Here is a 15,744-nt window from a genome sequence, read left to right as displayed (position 1 = left end):
CAAGGAGTAATAAGTTCAAGTTGAAAGAAGGGAAATATAGGGTAGACATTAGGAAGAAATTCTTTACTGTAAAAGTGGTGGAACACAGGAACAAGTTGTCTAGGGAAGTTGTGGATGTTCAAACACTGGCAGCATTCAAGGCCAGATTGGATAAGGCCTTGGGCAACATGGTTTAGTGGGAGGTGTCCCTGCCCATGGCAGGGAGGTTGGGACTAGATGATCTTTAAGGCCCCTTCCAACCCTTAACATCCTATGATTCTATTAGAACATGTGAAGTCTTTTCCCAAACATAAACCACAGTCTCCTTTCCCAAGGTTACACCCAAACCTTTACTTTTGAGGGAATGGGAGACGATTAATTTATTCTACTTGCACATTAAACTGTCGTCTGTTAAAATAAATCCTTTCTCAGGAGAGACCCTGCATTTTTAATTGGCCAAAATAATTATGTCAGTATGTAACTACAGCAGTATACTTCCCCTGTGCTGGAAAGAATCAAAGCCAGAACCATCCACTTGTATTAACAAGGATTTCTAAAATGACATTAAAAATGTGCAGCTGCTTAAGTTACCCATCTCTTTGGAAGTCTCTCTCTTTTGTAAGCTATAAAAAGAGCCACAATACCTCCAAAAAACCAACCAAACAGTATAAGGTGCAAATATTTCCTTGTCTGATTCACCTGTCTTGAAATACAGATTTGATAAATTATCATGAATATCTCCTATTCTGTGCTATTAAAAACCAGCTCAAAGGGCAATTGTATTACAACTGCAATAAAATTTTAAAAATATAAGTCCCAAATAATAATCAATTTTGCTTTCAATTTGCATCTGAAGGCTTTGGAAAAGATAACAAATACATGCCTCCTTCCTCCTACCAAAAATTTAAAGGAAAGAGCCCTTGAAATATAGAGAAAAGAAAGTTAATTCAAAGAAGAAAGAAGCAAAGCAGCATGCCCTTTCTCCAGATAAGTTGCAAATATTGTTATGAAGCAATAAACACTACACCCGCCCGTCTCTGTACATAGGCTCTCATAAGACATCAGACAAAACCGCTGTAGGTGCCCAGTGACACGTTAGACAGTGCAAAAGCTCCGCCCAGACCCCGAACAGTCTCAGAGCTTGCTGAGAGACACCCAGATCTCTAATAGCCCCCACAGTCACTGCTAACTTGCTTTCTACCAAGAGGTGTTTCTGTAACTCTGTTTTGTAAGCTGTGCTGCTCAAAGGCATCAGATTACAATGTGTGACAGAGGGAGGGAGCAAGCACATGCATGACACTTCTGCCCCAGAACAAAGCCACCATATGATAATGCAGCTAAAAAATACCTTACTATTCTTTGGGGAGAAGCCAAGGAGCTGCTTCCTATTCCAGCGAAGGGCAGAGGAAAGTAGAGAACAGCCATAAAACTCACTACTATTTACCCTAAAGGCAAGGAGAGCTTGAACTCTTCAACCATGTAAAATTATTTTGAGATTCCCCTTTCCTACTCCAAAGAGCATTCCCCAAACCATTCCCTATCTCTGCCTGGTGCTACTGAGCCAGGAGGAAACAGACTGGATAAAGGAAGGCAACAGTAGCAGTAATCAGGGTATGAACAGCAACTTCATATAGCCACAAGCCAAATAAATTTGTGTCTCACGCTGGATTGTCACAGGTTGCCCCCAAAGATTGGCCCACCCTGTATCTGCCATCAGATATCAATAGCCACACTTCCCCTGCACACTGACACCTACGGGGCCTGTGCCACCCAAAACCAATCATTTCTGGTGCTCACTGGGTTTAATGCCATAGGAACCATGATGGAAATATGCCAGTGAAACCACACTCCGTTTTTTTTTCTCTTCATATGATTTCGTGCTGCTCAGTTTCACCCTGTGTTCATTTCCCTGAGAGTTTAGCCAGATAACACTGCAGCATTCATCTTCCTCGCACAACACAACTTCCAAGTCCAGGTTATGAAAGTCAGTATGGTTTCACTTAGCATAATCACCAAGAATTTTAACTGGGATGTATTTTGGGTTTTTGAGGGTTTAATAGCATGGAGGGTGAGGGTAAATTCAGGCAATGGTGTTCTCCGGGGTACCTAAACCTAAAGCTGTTTTGTGTCAATGTGTTTACAAAATGTGGTATGTGTATTAGTTTTCTCAATAAATGTATTCTCAAGAACTCACCTGTGTTTTCCTTTTGTTCAGAGGCCTTGAAAGAATAAAATACAAAGCATGTAACTAAATAAAAATTAAATTCTCCACATACTCCATACAATTTTTGAATTTAAAGTAATGCAGACTTTGTTTTGCAAACTCTCCCCTGCATTGAAATCATCTCATATGACTCAGCTCAGTTACACCGATACTCAGCACACTGCATAACAGAATTAAGCAGTTCTACAGAAACTGAGGGCGCACGCTCTTGCGAACACTAAGGGACACAGGGTAAATTCATCCTAAGGGCAACTCTGTTTAACTCTGTTAAGCTCTGTTTAAACCTGCATTATGCATTTTATCCAGTAAAATTAATTTGACAGTCTTACTGTGAAAACATTGCTCATGCTAGAGAATATATCTTATAACAGTCTTAATATTTCACTGAACATTTGCTAAGGGATCTATTTTGCACATACTTTTTCAGACTTGTTTTCAATTGCCAAGAACTATTTCCCGAAGAAAGAAAACATTTCTACTTGATGTGTCATATTGGATCAAATTATTTTAAGGTCAAGAGTAAACAATAGAGCTCTTTGTGCAAGCATACTGCTCTGCTGCTATCAACCCTCAGGCAATGATGATTTGACATCTTCACTTCATATGTTGCCTGCATGATCTGTGCTGTACCTGCTCAGGACAGAGAACGTATTCTGGTATCCCTGAGGCACTGTTCACAATCTGGCCCAAAATGAGCAATAAGTCTACGAGAAGCTCTTGGAAGTGCCAGGCACCTACTTCTTGCTTACACTTATCCTTACACAGGATAACACTGGGCTCAGTTACTGTGAAATTAGTAGCTCCTTTTAACATGCCCACCTAGAATTTGCTACCCTTAAACAGTGTCAGCATACCCATAAGCCCTGAGATTTTTTAGATTTGTGCTGAACATCTGCTCCTCCTCCTGAACTTGGATGAGTGCTGGATGCTGAGAACGGCTCAGGATTTACCTTTGTATAAGGTGTTCAGATATTGCACAATGAATGAGATCATTTTACGCTATAAATCATCAAATAAACACTTTTACCCACAGTGTCTTTTCTTTGTATCCTTCCATCATTCACTTGGAAAGGGAAAATGAAAAGGAGGGATGACAATTAATTGAATATTTGCTACCCACTCCTTGTTGAAATCTAATTCAGAAGAGCTCTTCAACAGTGGCAGATTTTTCCTTCTCTTAGTCCGATTCTGTTTCCCCTCCACCCCTCCCCCCCCAATTTTCATTTCCTAGTGTAACTTCTTAGGTTGTATAGGCACTCATGAGATTGTCTCAGCAAATGAAGAACCACAATTTTAAAGGGCAGTAAGCACAATGCCAGGCAGGGCACTGTTCTCTGAGAATCAGGCTGAAACTCAGGGATACCACCCCAGCTGGAGGTACTAAACAGCTCCCTCTGTGCAGGGTCTCCCCTATCACCTTCACCAAATCCACCCTGCCTTCAGCAAAACTGGTTACTTGCTTGCTGATGGCTTGGTATTAGCTAATCTGTGTCTGCTGGTTAATTTTCCCAAATTATATGCAGAATTATACTCTAGTGCCTAACACTCTGCAGTAAATGCTGTCTTACCTGCACCATAAAGTCACAATTGCGCCATGTTTGCAGAAGGCCTGACAGAATACGAGTCAAAGCAATAGTGGCACCTGCCAACACAAAAGAGCCCACACAGAAAAAGAAGAAAGTGCTTACAAGAAGCAGTCTTTTCCAAAGTGTTTCCATTCTGGTTTCATTGCAGATCACTGGACATTCCCTTATCTCTTGAACATTGCTTCCTGTGTGCTCTGTAACAAATTTAAAGACCTGTCTGTTTATTCTGAAGCTAACACACAGGGTGGGCTTTTCTTTTTTTTTATGTTTTTTTTAAGGCTCAACTTCAGCTGAAGCAGGCCAGGACCAGGGTCAGGGTAGGCTACTGAATCCATGTTTCAGGCTATGTTCCTACCACATGCTACCTCTGAGCTAACTGCTTGCTGGTCTCTGTTGTAAACGAGCCGAGCTGCTTGCCTTCTGAGAGTTCTTGTTGTAACTGCGCTTACAACAAGTTCTCTGTCCCCTTTTCTGTTTTTCCCAACCAGGTACCTTCTGTTAATATTAACTTCCGTATTCTTTGCTTCTAGCACTGCATCCTGCTTCCACCCAGACTGCTTCCCACCTAGGATGCCAGATTTATTGTCATACCCTATTAGCTGTGCTCTACAAGTTGTCCTGGTGTTTTACTATCTGTCAGATGACAACACTTATATTCAAGAGTACTTGTGTGCATTTTTCCAATAAAACACAGGATTACTCTATAGCAAATGTTTTTCTAACATCCCAACTATGATGTTTTGGATGGAAATGAAGTCCCACAGCTGATTGTAGTCGTTATGGTATAGAAGCACAAAAATGCCTTTGAGTGAGGTATTTATAAGCATAAAGCACAAATCTTTACCTAGAAGGCTGATCTGCTCACAGTGATGCTGTCGGTCATCTTCTGATAGCCCATCTCCTGCCCTTCTTCACATTGTGACATGAGTTTTCTCTCTGGGGCTGTCCAAAAGGGTTAGAGAGATGTCTCCAAAGATAAGCATGTGGCAGGCATTACTTCTTCCTCAGGGGCTTGTCAAGAAACAACTGCTCAAAAGCTAAAAGAGTCTAGAAGATTTCTATAATCCAAACTTGCAATAACCATCTTTGAATTTGAAACACTTAGGAAACCAAGCTGATTCCACTGATGTATTTACTTTGTGCATCAGGGTCTACATCTCCCTCCCTTCCTCAGTTTCCATGCCTCTAAGCAACTCAGTTTATTTGATTCACACACACTATAAGCCATCTTAAAATGTGACAAGTTCATAGTGCTGATACTCTGAAAAAAAAAAATCTGTCCAAAGATGCACTGGATGTCTTGGTTTAATCTCACACTACAAAAACAATAAAATATTTAGCAAAGGCAGCAAATTCTAAACTTCTTTAAAGAAAAAGAGTTATGCAAAAGTCATTCATTCCCTTTCCAATATTTCTCTATCACTTCTTGTTAATGGGCATAATTAGAGTCAGCTAACAAAGGTGCAAAAATATTGGAAATACACTTTTAAAGTAACAATCATGTAAACAGTAGACAAATTTTGGCAGAGTTAAGCAAATACTTGAGTGATTTATGACAGGTAAGAGAAAAGACAGCATTGGGAAGACAAACACTGAAATAAATGGATTTGGTTTGTAATATGGGTTTTATAGCTAATTTCTATTTCACCTTAGAATATTTTGTAATAAACATTCGAAGACATTTAGCACAAATTGGCTATTTTAACTGGGTCAGAAAGCCCAAGGAACACATTGCTGAGGCCTTATAAACACATACAGTCTGTGCATACCATACAATGGAAGAGCCAAAAATAGCCAAAAAAGGATGGTGGAAGGGGAGGGGGGCAAGCTGGTAATCCATCATGCTGAAACAGTCCATGTTGTGGTATTCCACAAACACCTGGAATTCTCAGAGTGTGTAAACACCTGAATCACAACAGGAGCAAATCAGTATCAGATTCATTTATTTCAAGAAAAAAATACCCCTTTCACATGTCTCATAAAACAGGACAGTAAGAAATACCACAATTTCACAACAACTATTTTATAATGTGCTCATGTGTGCACTGGCAAAAATCTTGTCTCTGTCAAAAACAAAATCCAAACCCAAAAAAAACAAACAAAAAAACCTGAACAAACAAAAAAAAGCCAAAAAACCCTAGTATCACTATTGTTTCTTAAGTTTTACTCTGAAAAGTTATAAAATGTTGGCAATATAAATTATTATCAAGAATAGCTCATTTTTCCCATACCAAGCTCAGGCTGATATACTAATTTGGTAATATGCTCTCACTCCCCAGATCAGCATAAAATATTTGCACATCCTCTTTCTGCCTTACAGCAAGTGTTACTTCCTACACTTAGTAAGTTAGGAAATATCACAGAAGATGAAACCTCATGCAACAATTATTTAGCAAGAGGCTCTGTCTGTTTTTCTCTTCTTCTCATAAGAAGATCCTCTTTAGAGTTTATGAAATTCTGTGTTAAAATATAGAGGCATTATTTAAAACTGATTTTGATGCAAACCAAAAACACAATGCTGGTTCCTAGAGCAAAGTCAGTCTGTCAAGCCTGTAGCTTGGTAAACAAAAATTAAGGCTTTTCCTTCAGACAAAGCTATACTAAGCAATCTGAACCTCCTATTAGTTTGATATCTCAGCTTAATTTTCAGTTTACCGAGGTTCAGAAAGTTGCTCCACACTGATCAATGGAGACACATTCTGGAGGGGTGAATTTTCTGAGACACTTTACCCTCTCCATCAGCACATAGTCATTTTAGGTGGAGGAGACCAATCACCATGGAAAAATACAGATTCACAAATAAGTTTGCCTAAGAAAAGCAAATAACCTGTTCATTTTCCTTTTCTTCTTCTACCATAAACAGGAACAATTTAAAGACAGATGACAGCAAACAAAACAAGACATGCCTGCCCTCCTCTGTCCCTGATCCAAAAATCCTTCGTGCTATTCCTTGCTCTCAGAACCTTCCTTTCTCCAGATTTCCCACATTAGCCTGAAAAAAATCCTGAACTGTCTCACTGCTCTTTGCAGACTCTTCACCTTCTTCAATCATGAATCTGTAAGGTCAGACTTACATACATGCCATTCTAGCTGGAAATACCTTTCACATACTACTACAATTTCTGGGTGCCACAATACCAGTCCTGAGGAAAACAAGTTCCATGCATATTTTTGCATGAGGAACACAAGCAGGGTGAGAAAAGAGAAGTTCAAAAACAAGGTGGGAAGACCTTTTCTCTGCTGCTTCCACTGTGGCCACTGCTCCATGCCAAGAGGTAACAGGAAGTAGAAAAAGTAGCTTTGAGAAAGCCTGGGTTTTATACATGTCCTAGCTCGTATTAGAAAGTTGAGCAAGCTGAAAATGTACATATTCTTTGTACATCCATATAACCATGTGATCTCTCTGAAGGTCATGCATCTATATTTATTTACCTATTTTAAACAGTTTTATGCTTTCATTAACAGTCAGATTAATTAAGGGGGGGAAATACTTTGGTTTTCATAATCTACAATAGTTAAACTATGTGAAATCAGTTTTATAAACTATCTACCGATGTTCAAAATCTCCTACGACTCTTTATCGAACAAGTAAGAGCTCATAAGGAAAACCAAAACCCCAAAGCCCTGTCAAATAGATTATCTTGAATCCCAGAAAATACCCACTTAAAATACTGATATTATTTTTCATGCTGTATTTATCAAAAATGTATGCAGTGGAAACAAGTTTTATTTAACTGCATCATTAGACATATTTAATACCTTTACTGTTGTGAAAGATCACCAGCAGTGTTTTTCAGGACTGTCAGATTTGGACTACTAGACCAAATAAAGCTATAACTGTAAAACAATAAAAATTTCTGACTGCTGCTTTTTGCTCTTGCCTCAGCTTGGCCCATAAACCAATGCTGCTCTCACTTTTCCAAGCTGGTTTCACTTTCTGGTTCCTGTATGATAATTACCAAGGCCCAGAAATGGTGCAGAGCCACAAAATTTATAACTGAGGGCCTGAATATAACCTTCTTTTCCAGCTAAGTGAAATTCAAGCTACATCAGTGAAGCCACAATTACATTTATGTTGTCTCTGGTAGCTCTCTTCATAGATAGGCTTTCTGGAAATTAGCTGAGGCATTTTGATGCAGCCCACTGCTGGTCCCTGAAGTGAGGAATACTCTGGGAGCTGAAAACAGCAGTGTTGATATGCTGGTCCTCAATCCCCAGCCTCAATTTAACATAGTGAAACACTTCAGGTGAGTGCATGTCTTCTTACCTTTGGATTGTTTGGATAAAAAGATTGGTCCTTTGGGGACAAGCAATCTAATATCTCAGATTTCATTCTGTACGTCAGAGGTACCAAGCTCCTTTTCACCAATCTAGCTGCCACAGGTGCCAGCACTTTCTTACTGAAAGTAGAAAAGTAAAGAGACAGATAAATACCATCCATATTCTCATCTAAGGACTACATTAAAGATTCAGCAAAACTTTTTGAGTCAGATGCCTGAGGTTTTTCTCAATTGATAAGCTGGTTTCTTAGCTCTTGTCACAATACATGGGGTGATCTGAAGCTTGCACTGAACTAAAGCATAGATGACACTGACTCCCAGGTGCTGCAGGACCAACAAACCCTGCTCTGGGGCAGGGGAGAGGTTGCAGATGTGTGCAGACATTTGAAGTTCTGTCCAGTCTGAGTACTGAGAGTACATCTCTTGAGCTCCCTGGCTCCCAGCTTGTTTTTCAGCTTGTCCATAGCTCCCATTTAACAAGACAGGACTTGAACACACTGCATGGAGCAAAATGGTCCATTACACAGCCCGCCCAATAACACTTTCTGGCAGTATATTTGATGGGATACATTTTATGTCTCAGTGTGTCTTGGCTTGTAGTTGAACCACATATTTTAATATACCTCTGGTGTACACAGTTACCAGTAACTCTTCCTCCCCTTACCTGCTGAAGTGTGAGGCTGAGTTTTCTCTGTTTAAAAACATATAGCTGTCACTTTATGGCCATCTCTGCAGGATTATTTGGAATAATTCAGACATTTTCCTCATTGTAAGAAATACATTGCTAGTGCAGATATCTGTGTTGTCCTTCTCCTAAGCTGGGGACGAGCACTGACAGAGTCTTTCTTTTTTCCCCAGCTGTCCCCTGACCATACCAGTGCTCAGGGAAATGCACCCTTTGGCACTCAGCTCTGTGCAGCACACATGTTCTGGTCAAGCAATGTAACTGTGTGTGGGAGGGAAGGAGAGGAGAGGGAGGAGAGCAGAGGAGAAAAGCAGATCATGAAGCAAGAAGTGGTCACTGAGAGCTCTGCAAGCAAGATGCTGGTAATAATCTCAGCAGAGAAAGCATGGACACTGGTACAATGCACTGTGCTCTACTACATCCAACTCCATCTAGAGGTCAGGCTGCTGTGCCCTACCCTCGCCTCTAACGCATTTGTGAAGTCCAAAGGAGTGTTCCAAAAGGGCAATGGTATGCAGGATTCTCAGTGTATCTGTAGGGACATATAGGAACATGTACATGAGTATGTAAGGATGGATGAAGTCGCAGAATAGTTGTCATTTTTAGATGGAAGGGTTATCAGGCAAAGAAGATCCTTTATGTGTTTTGTGTTCCATGCTACACAAAAACCTTTGAGCATATACTTGTTTTAAGCAACTCATTCTGCCCAGCTCAGCAAGGGTAGTGTTCAAATTTGCTGCTAAAATTAATGTCAATAGCATTTAAAGGGTCACTTCTTGGAAGCTTTCAGCTCTAAGAACTAGAGTAAATACATACCTAGCAAGAGACATGGTAACTTAGATTTATAACCTGACCTTGAATTATGGGAAAATATTTTATAACTTTCCAGATTTATGATTTTACTTCCTGAAGACCCTGACTGTAAAATGAGGTTGGACTTAAAGAATAAAGTTCACTTCTGGCTTTCTTAACAAGTAGGTGTCCTTGGACTGTAGTAATCTCATAACATAAACCAGATTCAAGAAATCTATATGCTTCCCTAATTGTCATAGCTAAAGGCTTTTAAACCAAGATAAGGTATGTACTTTCTCACATCCATAGATGCAGAGACACTGAGCAAAATTCTGACTTTTATTATGCAAATTTCTTGAGAGTATGATATTGTTTTTCTTCATATCCAAATTTTACAAATACCTTTTCTTTTTCTTTATTTGTAGCCTACACAATCGTTGCATTATAACATTTCAAAATTTTCAAATTTATCTCAAGGAAAACAGCCATTCTTAACTGCAATAAAAATTCAGAGGTAAATGCTTTGAAGTCTTATATCCTCACTCCTTCATGATGTGTAAATCAGATCACTTGTCCTGCAATGATTAAAATTTGCTAGAACAGGCTTTCACTACAGAAAATTCAAATACAACTATTATTCACTTGATGGCTTAAACTGATAATGAAATAGATGCCTGTACTTAATTACTTCTTCTGTTTAGGAGTCAAGACCAAAACCTACCTTTAAGGTATTGCATTATTTTCTGTTTCAGAGTTTTTCAACTCTCACTCATCTTACTTACAAAAATATAGGGAATGGGAAAACAAAATGAAGCACAGAAAGCAGCTTCAAAAATTGGAACTTTACAGTTACTTCCCCTTTCTTGGTTTTCAGGAGTAACTATAAAAAACCTCAGATTTTATTTTTTTCTTTTCTTCAAAGGGTTGCTAGGAATAGAATTCAAATTATCAGAGGTTCCCTTTCTTATTTAGGGCCACTGACTGACCATAAGAAAAATGTATTGAGGCATTAGATGTATTTGTTTGAAATACTTGATATTGAAATTCAAACAGTTCTTCAAGCAGAATTCCTAACAAGAAGGATTTGTGACAGGGAGTCTACAAGATTTACTTTGAAGAAAGAAAATGTGTGTTTAAGAGACCCTCAAACCTTCAAAAGAACACCTCCTTCAAAAGGCCCCACCTCACAGCTATAAGGGATTTTCAGAAGTTAATGTATTTACATAAAGTGGAAAGACTTGCAAACTGTACAAGGCAATTACTGGAAACAGTGATGTAGTATTGAACAAAATGGTCCCGATTTTCCTTGGGTTTTTTTTCAAAGAAATTCATTATTTCTTTCATCTACACTAAAACTATAGGCCAAATCCTGTAGTTCTTACTGAAAAAAAAGCAATTTTACAGACCTCATGCTGGTCTTACATGCAAAGAAATTGAATGCTCCAGTGAGGTGAAGGACAGAAAGAAAAGGAACTTGGAAATGCAGTCCATATGAAAGAAAAATTGTATTTAAAACGCACCAAATAAACACTAAAGACCTATTACCATGTGTTTGAGCAGCTTTTTCTGATATTTCTATGACTATAAATATGTTCCTATACAGACACATATATATGCATGTATATTCATGCACCATTCCATACAGAGCTATCCAGATTAAAAGCCTGTCCCTTCCTTCTTCTTTTTGGTTATAATACATTGAAACCAACACACTCTTTGCTATCATCAGCTAATAGGACTCCATGATGCCTTATTGCTGCATGTTTCAAAACAGCTTTGTGAACTTATTAAAATTATATTTCAGAAAGAGAGGGGTAGAAAAGCTAGAAGACACATATAAGCAGCAGGGTCTAGCTGGGTAGTTCAAAGTGATCGATGCATTTATTTTGTTTGGGGTGTTCTTATTTTATTTTTTTTTTAAATTTCCCCTTCTAGTTTATGCACAACTTTTGCCTTCTGAATCCCACCTTTACGTTTCTCCTTATCTCTGCAATCATCCTGGAGATGTTTCAGAGAGAAGGGGAGAGACTTGAAAAGTATTTTTGTAACAGAGTAGGACAGGTAGAGCTTTTCATCAACATTGCTGTGGACATGCATGCTTGAGCACATGCACACACCAACCACCACATTTCCACTGAAGATTCTTCCCTGACTTCCATAACTCCAGTATTGACTGAAAAAAAAAAAAAATTCCACACTGCAAAACGTGGTAGAATGTCTGGTATTTTTGTATGGGAGCTCATTTTTATTCATTTTTAAAACTATCTTAAATAATTCAAATATATTACTGACCATCAATCAGTTCCCAATTAATCAATCACTCTGGCTGAATGCTTGAGACTGTTTAAAATCATGTTGCATATTTGAAGAGCAAAAAATATAAAAATCAGTTTTTCTACACATCATGCCCAGCATACAAAAGCTATGAAAAAATCAAGGCTCTTAGCTGCAAAATCTACATAGCTGACTAAGAAGATTACAGACACAAGCATTTCCTAATTATTCTCAGCATAATTAACTAGATAGCACTGAAATTCTAGGACTCTGAAGCAACATTGCTTCTTGTGGACACTTGGATGGTGAATTCTGAAATTTTTTACCTTACAATTTCAAAACCAAGGCAAAGGCTTCCATTTATGCCACTCTGGAGTGATCCTAACTGTTTCCCATTTGTATGGGAACCTGAAACACTTCTGTTGTGAAATACTCTTTTCAATATGAGGGTTTCCTCCAACACAGAACCTACTGCCACTCACCTACTACTAAAACTGAACTTTCAGAGTCTGTGTAATCACTGCAGTAAATGCAATGAAATCTTCAAGCCATTTCCTAATACTTAGACTTTCCTTTGTTCGAATTTTAAAGTCTGCTGCTGTGTGGTCTCTGTGCAGAGGCTGTGATTCAGTAACATGACCAAACCATGAGCCTGAAAACATTTAAATAAGCTCTTGATGATTACAGGGGAAGAAATACAGCCTGTAAGGCCTCTCCATTTTCCCACAAGGATATTAGTGCAAGCTAGGGTACACTAACTGTAGCAGTTACAGCCTAGATGTATGCAGCAGTTTTTCCTCTTTATATGCCTTGAACAGTCCTTAGAAATGAAACTCCATCACATTTTCCCCACTGCTACCTGCAGCTGTTAGACAACCTGAGAGACATCATGGGGTGCAGGAAAGGGCTGGGTCATCTCTGTATTCTCTCCAGGCCAGGACACAGGCTGTCCACAGACTGTGCAGTAGAGCCCCTGTCATGCCATAGCTCCCACAGCTTTTGACCCTGGGGGCTGAGGATGCCTCTTTGCTGCACCACTACTCTACTGCCTCAGAGGTCAAGCAAACTGCTGGTAGATGTGGAACTAAAACATTTTCATTCTCAAGTGCCAGTCAATGTGCTCAAATCATGTTCCTGCAGAGAACTCTGGGGGTTACCCTTGCAAAATTATTTTTCAGGTCAGTTTTCTAAAACAAACAGATTCTTTGACAAGGTAGTTTTCAAAGCTGCTATGAAGATCTGTAAGCCAAATAACAGGATAACACACAGGCATAAGCATATTTCACACAAACCTTTGATTTGTTGGTAACAACCTTATCAGATACTGTCTGAGGAAGGGGAAAGTTCCCACAGCCAACTCATCCCTTTATATATCTAACCTTCAAAACAACAAAAATTTATATAGAGGAAGTCAATGTTACTGTAAAGAGTCAGGTTTCTGAACTTCTTACCGTCAGCTCCCCTCCCACTCTAATTCACATACCTATTGTCACAGGTTTCTATGCTGTAGAGCCTTGTTATTTCTTCAGTATCATCAATACTTATAAGTGTTTCACACACTGCAGAACTGCAAAAACAGAAATGTGAGAGATTCAGAAGAAAACACTGATATCAAAGATATTAAAATGACAGAAGGTAATTTATACTTGGAAATTTCAAGGAAATGATAGTGCTTTACCATTATGCTTCAGAGCAGTCCCCAGGGTAATAGCACACATTTCTTTTGGGGCTTTTTTCTGGAATACATGGGACATAATATGCACATTATGAAAACTATATCAACCTGTTGCTATTACGGGCAGTTTGCACAACATCCACAATGCTTGACACTGTAGCACAACATTTATTTGACATATACAGGTGAGTGCCTGCCCCCGCACCTCACTGAAGCTCGCAAGGTGAAAGCCTCGTCTTTCATCACCATGTCTGTCCCTCTTCTTCCCATGTGGGATTCATTAAAGACACGGCTGTTGGAGCCAGCAAAAGGGCTGGCAGGGCTACACCTGCAGCTGGGGCAGAAGCCTGCCTGGAGGTCAGACTCAACATGAGGCCCTGGGTGTCAGCGCTGAGAGGGAGCTGCTGGCATGGGCAAAATGCAAGAATGGCTGCTCATACTATCACAGCTTATTTCATAAAAGCAGACCTGGTTTTGTTCTGAAGGCAAAGAGGAGTCAAGTTGCCAGAGAGAGGCAGAAAAAGAGTAGTTTCTGAGACTCAGTACTTTGCATACAGCGTTCACCCCTTCCTTGAAAAGGGGGACAAGTGAAATGGACAGATGAACTGCTGTAATGTTGTGAATTCTGGGACACATATCTACAGTCATCTCTGCTATTAAGAGTAGGATCTCAGGTGGCTTTGAAGGGAAAGATCCAGTAGGGCACACTGACACAATAAAGGCTATTACTTCTTAGGCCTCTACTAAAGAATTTCAATGGATTTAATTTAATTTCAAGAGTGTTTTGAGAGCCAAGACTGTGCAGCCTTTTATCAAGGGTTACCATACCCATAAGCATGAAGCTTCTTTTTTTTAATGTATCTTTTGAGGTTTTTCAAAGCAATGATTTTTTCTTTTGAGAGACTTCTATTATAGCCTATGCCATGCTCTGTGAGAAAGGTTTAATCCATGCTGCTTCTGCTGTTACCCATAGTGTCAAAAAAGAGCAATGCAAATATTCACAATATCTTCAGATAGAAATAGAGAGAATACTTTTGTGCTTTCATAGTAGCCTAATTCCAATTTTTTCTCTAAAAAAAAAAAAAAAAAAATCTTTCCAGGCATTTATTTCAAAGATGAAACAGGCAGCTGCTCAGAACTGCCAAAATGATAATAATTTGCCTTTATTGTTGATTCCAGCAGCTCCTTTCAGACCACATATTTACTAGAGCAAACTTTTCCTATTAACATTAACTGCATGTAAATGAAGTTCCATTTCATATTAGAAATATATTTTTTAAAGTTATTCACCTCATTCTTGCTATGACTTCAGAATGGCACAGATAGAAGTGAGGCTCTACTTTAAATGCTGCGTGATACCAGAAATCCCGTGGCTCTGCAGGGCCAGAAAATATTCCCTGGGATAGACAAGGATCTTCCAAAATATTCTTCTGTACAATCTTTTGCTCCTCTTTGTTCTCCCAGACAAAGTTTGACCCTTAGAACTTCTGTGCAATAACCACAAAAATACAGAGCAAACATCCCCACACAGGAGCTGTGAGGGAGGCCCACAGGGAGCTCTCCCATGTTGGCCCATGCTCCATGGTTCACCATTATAAGCATAATTCTTGTCAGAAATGCACCTTTTCAGTCTATTACACTTCCAGGACAATGACACTAACCACCTCTGACCTATCTTTGGATCACCATTCCTGTTGTTTCCCATCCCACGTCAAGGAGCATTCCAAACAAGCCCGGGCCTAAGGCATGGTTTGGAGCTGAGGCCCGGGGAGGTGTTATGAGGGCCCAGCTTCCCCGCGGCGGCTCCCTCCAGCTCCCACCCCAGTCCCACCACCTGGACCCAGGCCCAGAGAGCAGCTCTGGCCACCTTCCCTCCCCTCCTCCTCCCCAGAAGGGCAGCCCCAGGGGAGGGGAGCTCTGTGGGACAAAGCGGGAAGGCTGCTCAGGCGGGGAAGTCAAGGCGTGAGGCACGGCCACCGCCCGGCACGCAGCCGTGTGGGCAGCCAGGCTGCCGGAGGGGCCTGGCGCCAGAACTCGGGACGTGTTTAACACACTGTAATGGTGCTTAGCTTCCCTCAGCTCTGACGTTACTGGCAAGTGAAGTGTTTGAAGAAAAGTAAACCTAACAGTGCATTCTGACCTTCTGTTCAAGCCTGTAAGAGGGACAAATGCTCCACATTAAAACATACAGAGATCCTCACCATCAGAATTATCTTCTGCAGAGGAAAACCCAAGACCCTACTAGCTAC

The 15,744-nt window shown here is 39.9% G+C and overlaps 1 long non-coding RNA gene across 1 annotated transcript in view; it reads right to left on the bottom strand.

The window, feature by feature from the left end:
- Window positions 1–1,785: 1,785 nt before the first annotated feature.
- Window positions 1,786–15,744, bottom strand: part of LOC108445560 — an 81,399-nt gene continuing 67,440 nt past the window's right edge. The window contains exons 3-7 of the long non-coding RNA XR_001860453.1: window positions 13,304–13,387; window positions 8,057–8,189; window positions 4,634–4,731; window positions 3,892–3,983; window positions 1,786–2,198 (exon numbers count right to left, since the gene is read on the bottom strand). This is a non-coding gene — a long non-coding RNA (uncharacterized LOC108445560). The remainder of the gene's footprint in view (window positions 2,199–3,891; window positions 3,984–4,633; window positions 4,732–8,056; window positions 8,190–13,303; window positions 13,388–15,744) is intronic.

The sequence above is a fragment of the Corvus brachyrhynchos genome, unplaced genomic scaffold (assembly GCF_000691975.1).
Source record: "Corvus brachyrhynchos isolate BGI_N302 unplaced genomic scaffold, ASM69197v1 scaffold101, whole genome shotgun sequence".
In the NCBI taxonomy this organism is placed as follows: Eukaryota; Metazoa; Chordata; class Aves; order Passeriformes; family Corvidae; genus Corvus; species Corvus brachyrhynchos.
Note: the sequence above shows the minus strand (reverse complement) of the source record. Positions and strands in the feature narration are given on the sequence as shown.